Raw genomic sequence first — 13,768 nt, forward strand, 5'->3', positions numbered from 1 at the left:
AGGAAGATAACCCATATGGACAATTTGAAGTTATTAGTAACAGAAAGAATGAACAAGAGGAAAATAAAAAAGATCAAGAGAAAGACTTACCAGTATAAAACCAAAAGAAAGAGAGAAACTAGAAATTTAGTATTTAATTAATTGGATAGAATATTTTTGCCAATAAAATCCCCTCTGGCATCTCTTTAGGGATTCAATTTTCCAACTAATGTAATTTTCTCTCTGTTGACAGTTCACAGAAAAAAAGACATGAAATGTTAAAGTTGGCAGTGACCTCTCTGGCCAGTACAGGTCGGATATTTGGAGGGTGATAACGCTGTGTCATCTAGGAAGACTCAACTAGAGATAAGATGGGGACAAGACATAACTTGTTAAAATCTTGCTTCTTCCTTTGTGTATTTCCTGCTAATCAAACATCTTAACTCTCTCAGTATCTTTGTTTGTTAATGGCCAATTCTTCCTCTGATGCTGGGATTAGACCAATGGCCCAAGAGGAACCCCTCAGCCGGAGACTTGAAAGAGAAAGAATGAGGTTGAGGTGTTACTCCTCCCAGTTATCTCCTGAGAGTCTGTGCAGGCCTGGCTGCATCCCATGACCAGAGGCCCCTGCTCCTCTCCAGGTGGACTCTCTCCATAGCTCTGGGCTTCCAAGGCCTGGGAGTGGAACAGCCTGGTCATCAGAAGCTCCAGGATACTATAACACCTCTCTCCTTACTCTCAGACTGCATTCAGCTTCTTTAATAGCCTCTTCATTAACCCTCTGTTTGCTTCTCTATCACAGTAAGTAATAGCTTAAAATAACAATCTGGGTTTGCTTTCACAGTCCAATTGGTCAAGAATTTGGGAAGGGCTTGGCAAGGCAGTTCTTCCTTAAGGTCTCTCATGTGGTTGCAATACGTTGTGGGGAATTTGGTGGGGTAGTAGGGGTGAGGGGTGAGGAGGGTAGGGGGTCTTCAGTCATTTAGTCTAGATGATGCAGCTTCACATTGGCTTACTCATATAGTGGGCAAGTTTGAGTGTGGCACCTGACTTCCATAGAAAGTGTGTGTGTGTGTGAGAGAGAGAGAGAGAGAGAGAGACAGAGGACCACACTGCCTTTTGTGGAGTCACCTCCAAATTCAGGGAGCCTCAAGTCTGTCTTCTGTTGATTAAAGCAGTTTAAAAGAACTTCCCTGGTGGTGGAGTATGTAAGACTCCATGCTCCCAAGGCAGGGGCCTGAGTTTGATCCCTGGTTAGGAAACTGGATCCCACATGCTACAACTAAAAGAGCCCATAATGCACAACTGAAAAAGAAGAGGAAGACAAACGAGCCATCCAGTTTCATGGGGAGGGAACAGAGGCCGTGCCTCCTGATAGAGGCACACCAACTCCCATTGGAAGGGCCGTGTGTACAGTGGAGATGAGCGAGAACCCACTTGATAGAAATGGGCAATATGCTTGCATGAATACTCCATCTTCCAGGATGCTGAACCCCTAAGAACAAGATTGGTCCTGACTCTTGGATTGGTCTTAACTTGAAGATGGGGTTCAGGAAATTCTATCCAAAGAGAAATAGAAATCAAGCCAGAGAATCAAGTAGATAATTACATTCACCACATCAGTGGGATATAACTGAACAAATTTGACCCTAACTCTGTTGTAACCAAATAACACAAACTCTGAGGGGTTAACGAAAATGATGGAACCAGAATTAGAATGTGGGCTTCCCACCACAAAGCTCCGTTCTCCAGATCAGGTCACCTTGCTAAGCCTTGTCTGCCTCTGTTTAACAGTGTACACATGGATATTTTAAGAATGTTTTACACAAGGCTTGTCTTTGGCACATGTGTTAAACAGGCAAGAAGAACATGAGACCCAACCAATAATCTTACCAAATCCATTTCTCTGTCTGTTGACTAGATGTCATACATCCAACAAAGTGGATATCTTTAACTCGATTTTTGGTGTTACTTTCTATTAGAATGCCAGTGCCAAGTATTAACATCTCAAATAAGTACAAACATGCTGAAAGCCCTTAAATGCAGCATAAAGTGATATCCAACTACTTAAGGTGATGATATCTCAGAGGAGAATAGAATGACATGAGCTTGAATGCCATTCAGAGATGGGAATGCATCTGTAGGTAAAGAGGACTTCAAGACCATATTTATTAGAAAGGGAAAAAAAGGTCAGCATTACACAGAATGAAAAGTGACCTTTTCCATAGAGATTCCTGAATCTAATTTATCTTGCTTTGCTGAGACAGGAAATGCACTACAATGTTCAGGATGGGGAAAAATGACAATTTAATGATTATGAAACATCTTTCACTTTCCAGGGTAATTGAACAGTCTCAACATCAAAGGCAGAACTGGTAGCCTTTTGGAAAATGGAATGTCAGTTTGCTTTCTTTTCACTTTTTACTGCATTGGTGAACTTTAGCATCTTCTCTGGCTTTATTTTTCCATTTTCATTTAGCATTGATACAAAACAGACCTGACTTTAAGTGTATCATGCAAAGTAATAATTTATGTCGGAAACTTCAAATGGATGGGACAGAACCACTTTTGTATCTGTTACATTTTTAATGACTTTAAATATAACCAGCTGAACAAAGTTCAGACCTTCACTATTACAGGTGAGGGTAGCTTGACATGATAAACTTCCTATTCCTCCAGTCACCTTATAAAGGGGAACATACAAACTGCCATGCATTTCCCTGGTGGCTTAATGGTAAAGAATCTGCCTGCAATGCGGGAGCCGCATAGATGCGGGTTCGATCTCTGGGTCAAGAAGATCCCCTGGAGGAGGACATGGCAACCCACTCCAGAATTCTTGCCTAGAGAATCCTATGGACAGAGGAGCCTGGCAGGCTGCAGTCCACGGAGTCACAGAGTCAGACATGACTGGGGCGAGTTAGCACGCCTACATACACAAACTGCCAACTCTAAGACACACTATTCTCCCAACTTTCATATTCTTCCATCTATAATGCTATCAGCACTATTGACTTCTAGAGCTGTTTTTTGGTCAGCAATTCTTTATATTTTCCCCCAAGCTTCATTTGCTAATTTTAGGGGTGGGAAAGAAGCCCTGATATTGAACCAGGGAAGGAATTCATTTAAGACAACTATACATTTTCATTGTCTTTGCTTTCTAATACTGAACAGCAACAAAAAATTTCATTTAAAGGAAATTTCTTGGACAATGGGATTTTAGGGTTAGTAAGCCTTTCTCTCGAGTAAAATCTTGGCTATAATTTGCTACCAGTGATCCTATAAGAAGAGTACATAGAGCACACTGGTATGAATTAAGTGGAGACAATTAGGTAAAATTTGGGGGAGGTGATACTATTGGTTTTTGTTTGTTTTACCAAAGTAACCTCAAACCTGCTTAGGTTTTACAAATACTTGCATTACACACAGTAAAATTTTGCCTAAGAATGAAACCTAAGCACAGTCAACATTGTGGGATTCATGAGGGAAGCACGTGTGTGTGACAAAGTGTGTTAGTTGCTCATTTGTGTCTGACTCTTTGGAACTCCATGAACTGTAGCCTATCAGGCTTCTCTGTCCATGGAATTCTCCAGGCAAGAATACTGGAGGGAGTAGCTGTTCCCTTTTCCAGGGGGGTCTTCCCAATCCAGGGATTGAATCCAGGTCTCCTGCATAGCAGGAGAATTCTTCACTGTCTGAGCCACCAGTGAAGCCCAAGAGAATCATGTTAATTGCTTATTTTACAAGTTCAGGGCTGAAGACTTCAATTCGTCCCACCTTCACTTGCATCTCTTTTTGTTAGGTCTCCAAAATCAGCATATATCAAAAAAAAAATGGAGGAAATACAAATGTTACCCCAGATTCCAGGAGAAAGATGGTGGCTTCTTCCCTCCTTCCTTTAACTCTAGATGTTGTACAATCGGGGCTCACTTTTAAGTGAGAGAAGAGAACTGTTTATTTTGCTCAGTTTCCTTTTTGTAGTTGTGAGTCATTTGAAATTGAGAACCATTTAGTGTATCATTTTTTTGCATTTTCTTAGGGGACTAGAATGCCCTTGGTTTAGGAAACTCTTTTGAATCAATCCTAAGAGCAGAAGGAAAGGGGAAATGGGGAGCTGGTTGTTTAACTGGTGCTCTAGGATTTTAGAGAGGGGAAAGCAAAGAGGTTTCATTTTTCCACTGTCCAAGAGAGTTTGCCAGAGTAGAAAAGTAGATGGAGATTTAAATATGGTGTATTAATCAACTTTTGCTGTGACAATGCTACCTTACAACTCAAAAATCTTGATGACTTACAATAAACATTTAATTCATACTTACAGACCTTTAGGCAAGCTGTGGTCCAGAAGGAATTCACTGAGCTTCTCTGAACCAGGCTGGATGCCAAACTTTGGGTCAGATACAGGTTTATTCCACAAGTTTTTCTGCCAGGACACAGGTGGAAGAAGCAATGGCCATCTGAGGCAAGATATTTTCATGGTGAAAATCAGAGTTCCAGGAGAGCTGATGAAAGCTTGCCAGGCCTCTTAAAGGCCCCATTTGGAACTACATAAAATTACTTCTACTCACATCTCACTGGCCAAATCATGTGGGAAAACCCAATCTCAGAAGAGGGGAGGGGAAGAAGAGTCTGCCTGAAGGAATCCATGAAAAGGGTTGGAGGTAAAGGATGCCTGGGAGAATAAGACAAATACATGAATATACAGGCTCTATGAGATTCCTGTACATTCCGAGGACCCCCTGGAACCCATCAGGAATATCATGAATATGTGCTCAGGCACTCAGTAGCATCCGACTCTTTGCGACCGCATGAACTGTAGTCTACTAGGCCCTTCTGCCTATGGGATTTTCCAGGCAAAAATACTGGAGTAGGTCATCATTTCCTTCTCCAGGGATATCAGGAATAAAACACCATTATGAGGATAAAAGGAGTCCAAACCCAGGTACACTAGAATAATTGTAAGTAACACTTATAACAGTGTGTTGAAAAGCAGGGATAATTGTAAAATAACATTGTAAAAATTGTAAAAGAAAAAAAGAAAAACATTGTAAATAATTGTAAATAACACTTATAGACTGTGTTGAAAGGCATAGACAAAGGTCCATATAGTCAAGGCTAAGGCAATGGCACCCCACTCCACTACTCTTGCCTGGAAAATCCCATGGATGGTGGAGCCTGGCGGGCTACAGTCCATGGGGTCGCTAAGAGTCAGACACGACTGAGCGACTTCACTTTCACTTTTCACTTTCATACATTGGAGAAGGAAATGGCAACCCACTCCGGTGTTCTTGCCTAGAGAATCTCAGGGAAGGGGGGAGCCTGGTGGGCTGCCGTCTATGGGGTCGCACAGAGTCAGACACGACTGAAGTGACTCAGCAGCAGCAGCATGGTCTTCCCAGTGGTTAAGTATGTTTGTGAAAACTGGACCATAAAGAAAGCAGAGTGCCAAAGAATTGATGCCTTTGAACTGTGGTGCTGGAGAAGACTCCTGGAGTCCCTTGGACAGCAAGGAGATCAAACCAGTCAATCTTAAGGGAAATCAACCCTGAATACTCGTTGGAAGGACTGACATTGAAGGTCTAGTATTTTGGTCATCTGATGCAAACAGCTAACTAATTGGAAAAGACCCTGTTACTGGGAAAGATTGAGGGCAGAAGGAGAAGAGGACGAGATGGTTGGATGGCATCACTGACACAATGGACATGAACTTGGGTAAACTTTGGGAGATGGTGAAGGACAGGGAGGCCTGGCATGCTGCAGTCCATGGGGTTGCAAAGAGTTGGACACAACTGGGTGACTGAACAACAACAAACACTTATAACACATCCTTTACACTTCTTCCTCAAAAGAAATAAGGGACCTCACCTTTAGACAAACTAGCTCTAAGGCTGAATGTCTATGCTAAGATGAAAAATCTACCCCTCAAATTCTTACCATAATATCTGTAAATATTACCTTGCAATCTGTAAATATTAGCTTACTTTACCTTATTTGGAAATATTACCTCATTTGGAAAAAGGACCTTTGCAGATGTGATATAGGATTTTGAGATGGTAGTAGTATCATGGATTATCCAATTGGACCCTAACACAACCACAAGTGTTCTCATAAGAGAGAGACAGACACACACAGAGGAGGCATCAAAGTGAAGACAGAAGCAGGGATTCGAGTGATGTAACCACAAGCTGAGAAATGCCAGCAGCCGCCAGAAGCTGGAAGAGGCAGGGAACAGATTCTCCCTGGAGCCTCTGGAGGGAGCATAGCCCTAAAGACACCTTGATTTCAGCCCAGGGTGGTTTATCTCAGGCTTCTGATCTCCAGAACTGTGAGAGAATAAATTCCTGTTGTTTAAAGCCACCAGGTGTGGAGTAATTTGTTATGGAAGCCTCAGGAAACTAATAACATGACTTCCTTCAATTTTTGCCTTCTTTAAAGAAAATTTAATGTTGAAAGATAAAGTAGATTAAATTTCCAAGAAAGAAGGGAAAATGGAAACAATGCCCTATAATTTTCCATTTGTTCATAGCCCAGTAGTTGACAAGTTGTGAAAACGAGCTAGTGATATATGTCCATTTCATTCTGGGCAGTTTTTTATGTCTCTATGTCACATTCTATTGATTGGCCCCTTGTTAAAACTGCCAGCAAAAAAAAAGGGGGGGGGGCGGTGTCAGAGATTAAAAAAAAAAGTATTGACCATTCCACAATGAGATGCCAATTAAACCTACTAGAATGGCTAAAATTAAAAAGACTGACAATATCAAGTGTTGACAAATACATGGCACAACAGAAACCCTCATAGACTGTCTATGAACAACCACTCTGAAAAATAATTTGGCCATTGCTTACAAAGTTAAATATGAAATAAGTGACTCTACCTCTCAGGTATCTACTCAAGAGAAATCAAAACACATGTCCACAAAGAGACTTGTACAAAAATGTTCATTGAATCTTAATCTATAACAATTCAAATATCCACTAATAAGGGATTGAATATATTCATAGGATACTATGTGGTGATGCAAAGGAGCAAAATGCTCTCTGTGCAACAAAACAGGTGAATTGGCTTCTTTTCCTGAAAGTTTCTCAAAGCCTGTCATGGTTTCCTCTTTCAAAGAAAATGTGAAGCCTGAGTATAAATTTGGATGTTTACATGAAGTTGAGTGAAAGAAACCAGACCTAAAAGTGTATATACTGTATGACTCCATTTGTGTGAAGTTCTAGGACAGGCAAAGTTAATCTATGGTGATAGAAATCAGATCACCGGTTGCCTGGGGCAGGGGTGGGGAGTGACTGCTAAGAGACAACGGGGATCTTTCTGGACTGATGAAAATGCTGTCCTTAACTGACAGGATAGCTGTGTACATTAGCCTAACTCATCAAACTCCACGTTTCCCATCTGACATTTTATTGTATGTAAATTATAACCTCAACAAGTGATTTTTTACAGTATCTTTCTGAAAGCATTAACACTAATATTAGCCAAATGAGTCTGAAAGCAGAGTGCTCAGATTCTATCAGTTGGATCTGATTCAAGAATCCCAGCCTTCATTCTAATGAAAAGCTCAGTCTGACTGGCAGGGAGAGAGTAAACAAACAAATGAGATGAAGCATCTCAGGGCTCTAGGTCATCCTGGGCTAACCTGGCTCCCAGATGGGCCCCTGAAGGACTGCTGGATGTGGTGGGTGAAGCTGGAAGCAGGGGAAGAGGGACGGAGGCGGGAGGGACGTGGGGCTCCCACTCCAGACCTCGCAGCCCAGCCTCAGCTAACTGAGCTGCCATTAAGCCGTTTTCCCTGGTCCATGGAATGCCTTTGAAGATAGCAGAGGGGAGGGGAGCTTTCAAGTTTCAAAGAGAAAAACAGTTTTCGTATAGAGCTCGAGCTTGCTCACCAATTTATAATTGCATCACTTTCCTTTCCTGAAGCATTTGCAAGGTCTCCCATGGTTTCCTCTTTCAAAGAAAATGTTAGTCTGCGACGTATGTTTAGACGCTTGCATTTGTTATTACAGTGGAGTTAAACTATTTCAGAGAAATTTACCACCTTCATCTTTGTCCCGAAATACTTGACAAATTGTTTTATAACCAATTAAAGGTCTCTATATTAGTCCATTATCCCTTCAAAATAGCTCATTCAATTCCTGAAGTTTCAATTCATTTGATTATAGTTCGGGTACTTTCCTAATGTCTAGTTCTCCAACAGAACCAACTATTCTTTTCATATGATATTTATGGGTTTTTTTTTTTTTTTTTGGAGGGGGGATGGTGGGGGTAGGGAGAAAGGACGTTAAGTTTCTACTCCATGCTTGCTTTAAGGATAGAAGAAGTTGTAAAAGTTACTAGCCAACAATATAACTTACTTGAGAAGTAGACTGTGCATTTCAGCAGCCCTTGTACGTACTTCAAGCAGAGGCAGACTACTGTACCCTAAATGGATCCTTAACTAGACACATGGAGTTGATCCAATAACTAGATGGTTAGTTGTCAAAGCTTTCAGTCAATTTGATGTGGGAATTAACACACAATAATTTTTTTTCCATGATTTCTCCTCCCCAATAACACCAAGTCACATATCCATTTTATGTTTTAGGAAGTTTACCTGTCAATCCTTTCTCTCTCCCTATGGAACAACTATCATGACTTGTTGGCACAGCAGTAGTAACACAGCCTTCTTCTGCATTCTGTTCTTTTCAGTTGTAACTCAAGAGTTTTCTGTTGTCATATATACTCAAGAGAAGCCCATAATTAAGGATGCCCTAAGAGAAATTTCCAGAAAGAAATAGAAGAAAAAAGTAGAAAACCAAAACACTGTTTCAAAACAACCAGGCAAAAGAAAACATTTTAAAAAAGACTGTTAGAAACCTATTCAAAAACTCAAGAGGGGGAACTTCATCTAAGGCATTGAGGTTACAAGCCTAAGATGAGAGATGTAATCACATGTTTTTCATATATACAAGGTGAGGAGCTAGACTTTCAATATACTTCCAAGCCATTCTCCTATGGAACAACAGACTGGTTCCAAATAGTAAAAGGAGTATGTCAAGGCTGTATATTGTCACCCTGCTTATTTAACTAATATGCAGAGTACATCATGAGAAATGCTGGGCTGGAAGAAGCAAAAACTAGAAGCAAGATTGCCGGGAGAAATATCAATAACCTCAGATATGCAGATAACACCACCCTTATGGCAGAAAGCAAAGAGGAACTAAAAAGCCTCTTGATAAAAATGAAAGAGGAGAGTGAAAAAGTTGGCTTAAAGCTCAACATTCAGAAAATGAAGATCATGGCATCTGATCCCACACTTCATGGCAAATAGATGGGGAAACAGTGGAAACAGTGACAGACTTTATTTTCCTGGGCTCCAAAATCACTGCAGATGGTAACTGCAGCCATGAAATTTAAAGATGCTTACTCCTCAGAAGGAAAGTTATGACCAACCTAGACAGCATATTGAAAAGCAGAGACATTACTTTGCCAACAAAGGTCCATCTAGTCAAGGCTATGGTTTTTCCAGTGGTCATGTATGGATGTGAGAGTTGGACTATAAAGAAAGCTGAGTGCCAAAGAATTGATGCTTTTGAACTGTGGTGTTGGAGAAGACTCTTGAGAGTCCTTTGGAGGAGATCCAACCAGTCCATCCTAAAGGAGATCAGTCCTGGGTGTTCATTGGAAGGACTGATGTTGAAGCCTAAACTCCAATACTTTGGCCACCTGATATGAAGAGCTGACTCATTTGAAAAGACCCTGATGCTGGGAAAGATTGAGGGCAGGAGGAGAAAGGGACGACAGATGAGATTGGATGGCATCACTGACTCGATGGACATGGATTTGGGTGGACTCTGGGAGTTGGTGATGGACAGGGAGGCCTGGCGTGCTGTGGTTCACGGGGTCGCAAAGAGTTGGACACGACTGAGCGACTGAACTGAATTGATTCTCCTGTCATCCTTCCTCGGGAGAAGAGAGCCCAGGCTTAAAGAAATTATACCTAATATTTTGCGTGTAGTTATTTTATGTGTCTCATTTTACTCAGTATGAATTATCACCACTGAAAACTAAAAGCAAATGACAAACAAACCAGCAAACAAACCCCCCCAAAAACCAAACAGTGACATTCCCAAAGCTTATGCCCTAATACTTAAGACTGGCAAAGATACTCTTTTATGAGAGAAGTTGATCCCGAACTTCAGCTATTTCAGATTTATTTGTTAAAAACACAGATCACAAGGCTTAACCCAGAATTTCTGATTCTATAGGTTTCCTTGTATAAGATGTTTTCAAGTGATGCTGCTGCTGCAGACCCAGGGACCACACTTTGCAAAACACTACAGTCAAGGCTAATGATACCTCTTTCCCTAACATTAAGTCCCCATCCCTATGCCTACCTCTTATGCCCTCAGCGATAGCACTAGGCCTTTGTTTGTAACAGTGACCAGGCAATAACACAGGAAGTCTGAGACAGAGAATGACTCACTGAATGTAAGGATGGGCTTGCCATTGTTAGATACCTCCAGTTGTATGGAAAACAGCTTTGACCTCTGGAGACAAGTTGTAGATCTACGAAGAGGAAATCTTCCAACCTCTACCAATTCATACACCCTCAAATGATGGAAAGCAGAGTCAAAAAAAGAAAAGATCTTGAAATGTCCCACTGCAATGGAATTCTGAACATCACCGAGAAACTTTTGCAAGAAGATGGAAATTATCTGGCGAAGGCTCAGATAAAATTCTGAGTGGCTCTATGCCAGAAAAAATAACCCCTTACAATTAAGAACAAGTTAAATTAAACTGTCTGGGCTTAATTGAGCCCACTCTGAGAGTTCCTTTTCAATAAACATGGTGCTTTCAGCAGGTGAGAATGAAATTGTCCAGTCTCTTGAAATTAAGTTAAAGCCCCCACCTCTTCTGTCTTTCAAACAAGATGGTGCGAGGAGGCCAATTCCAAGGGATGCAAAATATCACCCAATTCATATGCAAGGAAATATCTACTTGTAGCCAACAATATCAAATGTTCTTTTGCAATTATGAGGGCTGGTTTTGTGAAGATGCTGCAGAACCAGCAGCACGCAGGTGACTATAAAACCTGGTGGTGATATGTCCCTAACACACAGGCACACGCAACTCTGGAGTAACTAAGTCAACTTGGGCTGATCAGGAAATGGTTTCCAAGAAAATCTAAGGAGACTTGAAACATCGATGCAGACAGTCAGTATCTCCCACTCAAAGATCCCCATTGTCCTTCCTCACATCTCATTTCTCTTCAAAGCTTTCAAGTCCTTTGTTATTTTAATCTATCTCTGCAGATGAAAAGGGAGAGTCAGAGAGTAAAAGATGGGCAGGAGGAGGGCAATGCTCAAACCCCACTGGCATCAGTGTTGAGACCACCTCTCCCTGGAGGCTTTTATTTTTCATGCCACACTCCTGGATTCTGAGCAGCTGCATAGCAGGCAGGCACACATCAGGGGCCACAAATAAGCTAATACAAGTTTTTGGAGGAAATGAAGGGGGTTGAGAAAAAGCAAAGTGTCTTCAAAATGAGAAGAGCAGATAACTATCACTGTTCTGCTGATGCTTGTTTTCCCTGCTGACTGGCAGAGGTTGTACCTCAGGCCTGAACTTGCCTGGACAAGGGTGGCTCTTGGTGGCTCAGCCCAGGTCCAGAGGATTTGTCTGTTAGTCACAAACTCGGTCTCCCTGCATGTCTGAGAAAGAGCCATGATTCATCTTGACAACTGTCAGTGTGTTACCTCAAATGGGCACGAGGAGCGATGAGCAACCTGGGGCCGGAAATGAACACAAAGCCGCCAAGGCCACTTTCCATAAGCCTCACGAGGTCTGGGCTAGAAGAGGTCATGTGGCAAGAAGGCCGGGCCAGGAGCAGCCCCGCAGAAAGGGGCCATGTCAGCACACTCTCAAACTCCTGCCGTTGCCATAGAAGTACAGTGGGAGCTCAGAAGCATGGGAAAGTATTCTGGAGAATAAAAATGTTATGCTCCTCCACATTCTCCTCTCTTCCCCAAACAACACTTACTTCAGGCTTCAAACAAATGAATGCCTGGTTTCATAATTTCATCAATTCTGCATACCCAACTCTAACATCATACTAGAGAAAAAATGTATACCTATGAGCCACAAATTGCATATGTAGGCATATTCCCAAGAGAAAGGTGTACATACGTTCCTGGAAGACCCATAAGAGTGTTTAGAGCAGCATTATTGCTAAAAGCTCCAAAGTGGAAATCACCCAAATGTGTGTCAACAGTGGTAGAATGGATAAATGAGTCTCATATACTCACATGATGGACTACTGAATAGCAATGTGAAGGATACAGGAGAATCCCACAAACATAATGTTGAAGAAAAGAAGTCAGACTGTGAAGAGTAATACGGTGCAGTTCATTTTATGTAAAGACAAAAATAAGCAAAACTAACCCATGCTGTTAGAAATCAGGAGGGAGATTACAATGGATCAGGGAGAGGTTGGAAGGGAGAGTCCCGGGGAGCTGGAAAAGGACTGTTTCTTGATCTTTGGTTACACATTGATTCAGTTCTTAAATACATGAAGCTATTCACTTGCGATATACTCACTTTTTTGCATGTGGATCACAATTCAAAAAAAGCTAATACACCAGACACACACACACACCAAAACAAAACAAAGCAAAACAATCAAAATATCTACTAGTATTTACTATTTGTAAACTTTAGAATGTAAATGTAGTGACCAGTGCAAATAAGAAATTCTGTGAGAATCTGCCACATAAATCAGTTTGTCCCAACTGTCAAATCAGTATAATAGAGCAAAATGTCAAGTAGCAGAAAGGTTAGTCCCCTGCTTTATTGTCCTTTTAAGTGTCTCATACCAGCAGAGGTACCTCGCATCACACACACTTCGGGATGGGACTCATGAGAGTTTACCACCCATGAAATGAGGGAGGGACTGTGTGCTAAATGATGCCTTTCTCCTAAGCTTTCCCAGGGATAAGAAGATACATTTCTTACCATGTCTCTTTCTTCATCCTTTAGATCCCATTCCAAAGATAAACTGTAATCGCAGGAGACATCTCATCAATAGAAAACTCATTTTTCCTAGACCCATGACAAATGGGTCATGAAACCTATAAATCATTGCTTAAGCCTTAGCCAAAGTTGATCAAAAAATGTTTTTTCCCTAAAAGGAAAGCTTTCTTCTCTTAAAACAGCAGCATCCTCTGGTTAACAGTGTAACTCTTAACTAAACCTTGGTGTCAGAATATGTTTTGGTAGAGACAGCTTAATGGAGTTGCTGAAAGATCTATCATTCATTCCTCTGATAAGGACTTCCAGAACCAGGGAATCACATGCATTATTCCAAATTTATATGAGTAAAAGCTCCAAAAAAATTTAAATGTACCTTTCAAGATCAAAATGTTTACTTTTAACATATTAAATGGAAATACCTTTATATTATTTCATAATCAATATTCAGTTGCAAATACTACCTGGATACAGACATTAAGGAACTTTTTGAGTTCAAAACATGGCTGTTAGAGTCAGACTGGGAAGGACGGTTAGGGAAACACCTTAAAGTTCTTTCATATTTGAGCTCTTAAACAAAACAATGAAAATTATGTATACCATCCAATGGCCATATTAGTGAACACTGTCTTCCTGCATTGCCTAGTTAACTGTAAAAAGAAACAGCTATAAAGGAATTCAAGAGACTGTCAACTCCAATTTCCTGTTTTCTAAGTGAAAGGAGAATTAGTTAGTGGCTAAATGACTCACCCAAGAGCACTCAGTAAAGAGTGGCAGGTGAGA

Source organism: Bos grunniens, chromosome 13 (assembly GCF_055505025.1).
Source record: "Bos grunniens cultivar Pamir isolate PY7600 chromosome 13, Bosgru_T2T1.0, whole genome shotgun sequence".
Classification (NCBI taxonomy): Eukaryota; Metazoa; Chordata; class Mammalia; order Artiodactyla; family Bovidae; genus Bos; species Bos grunniens.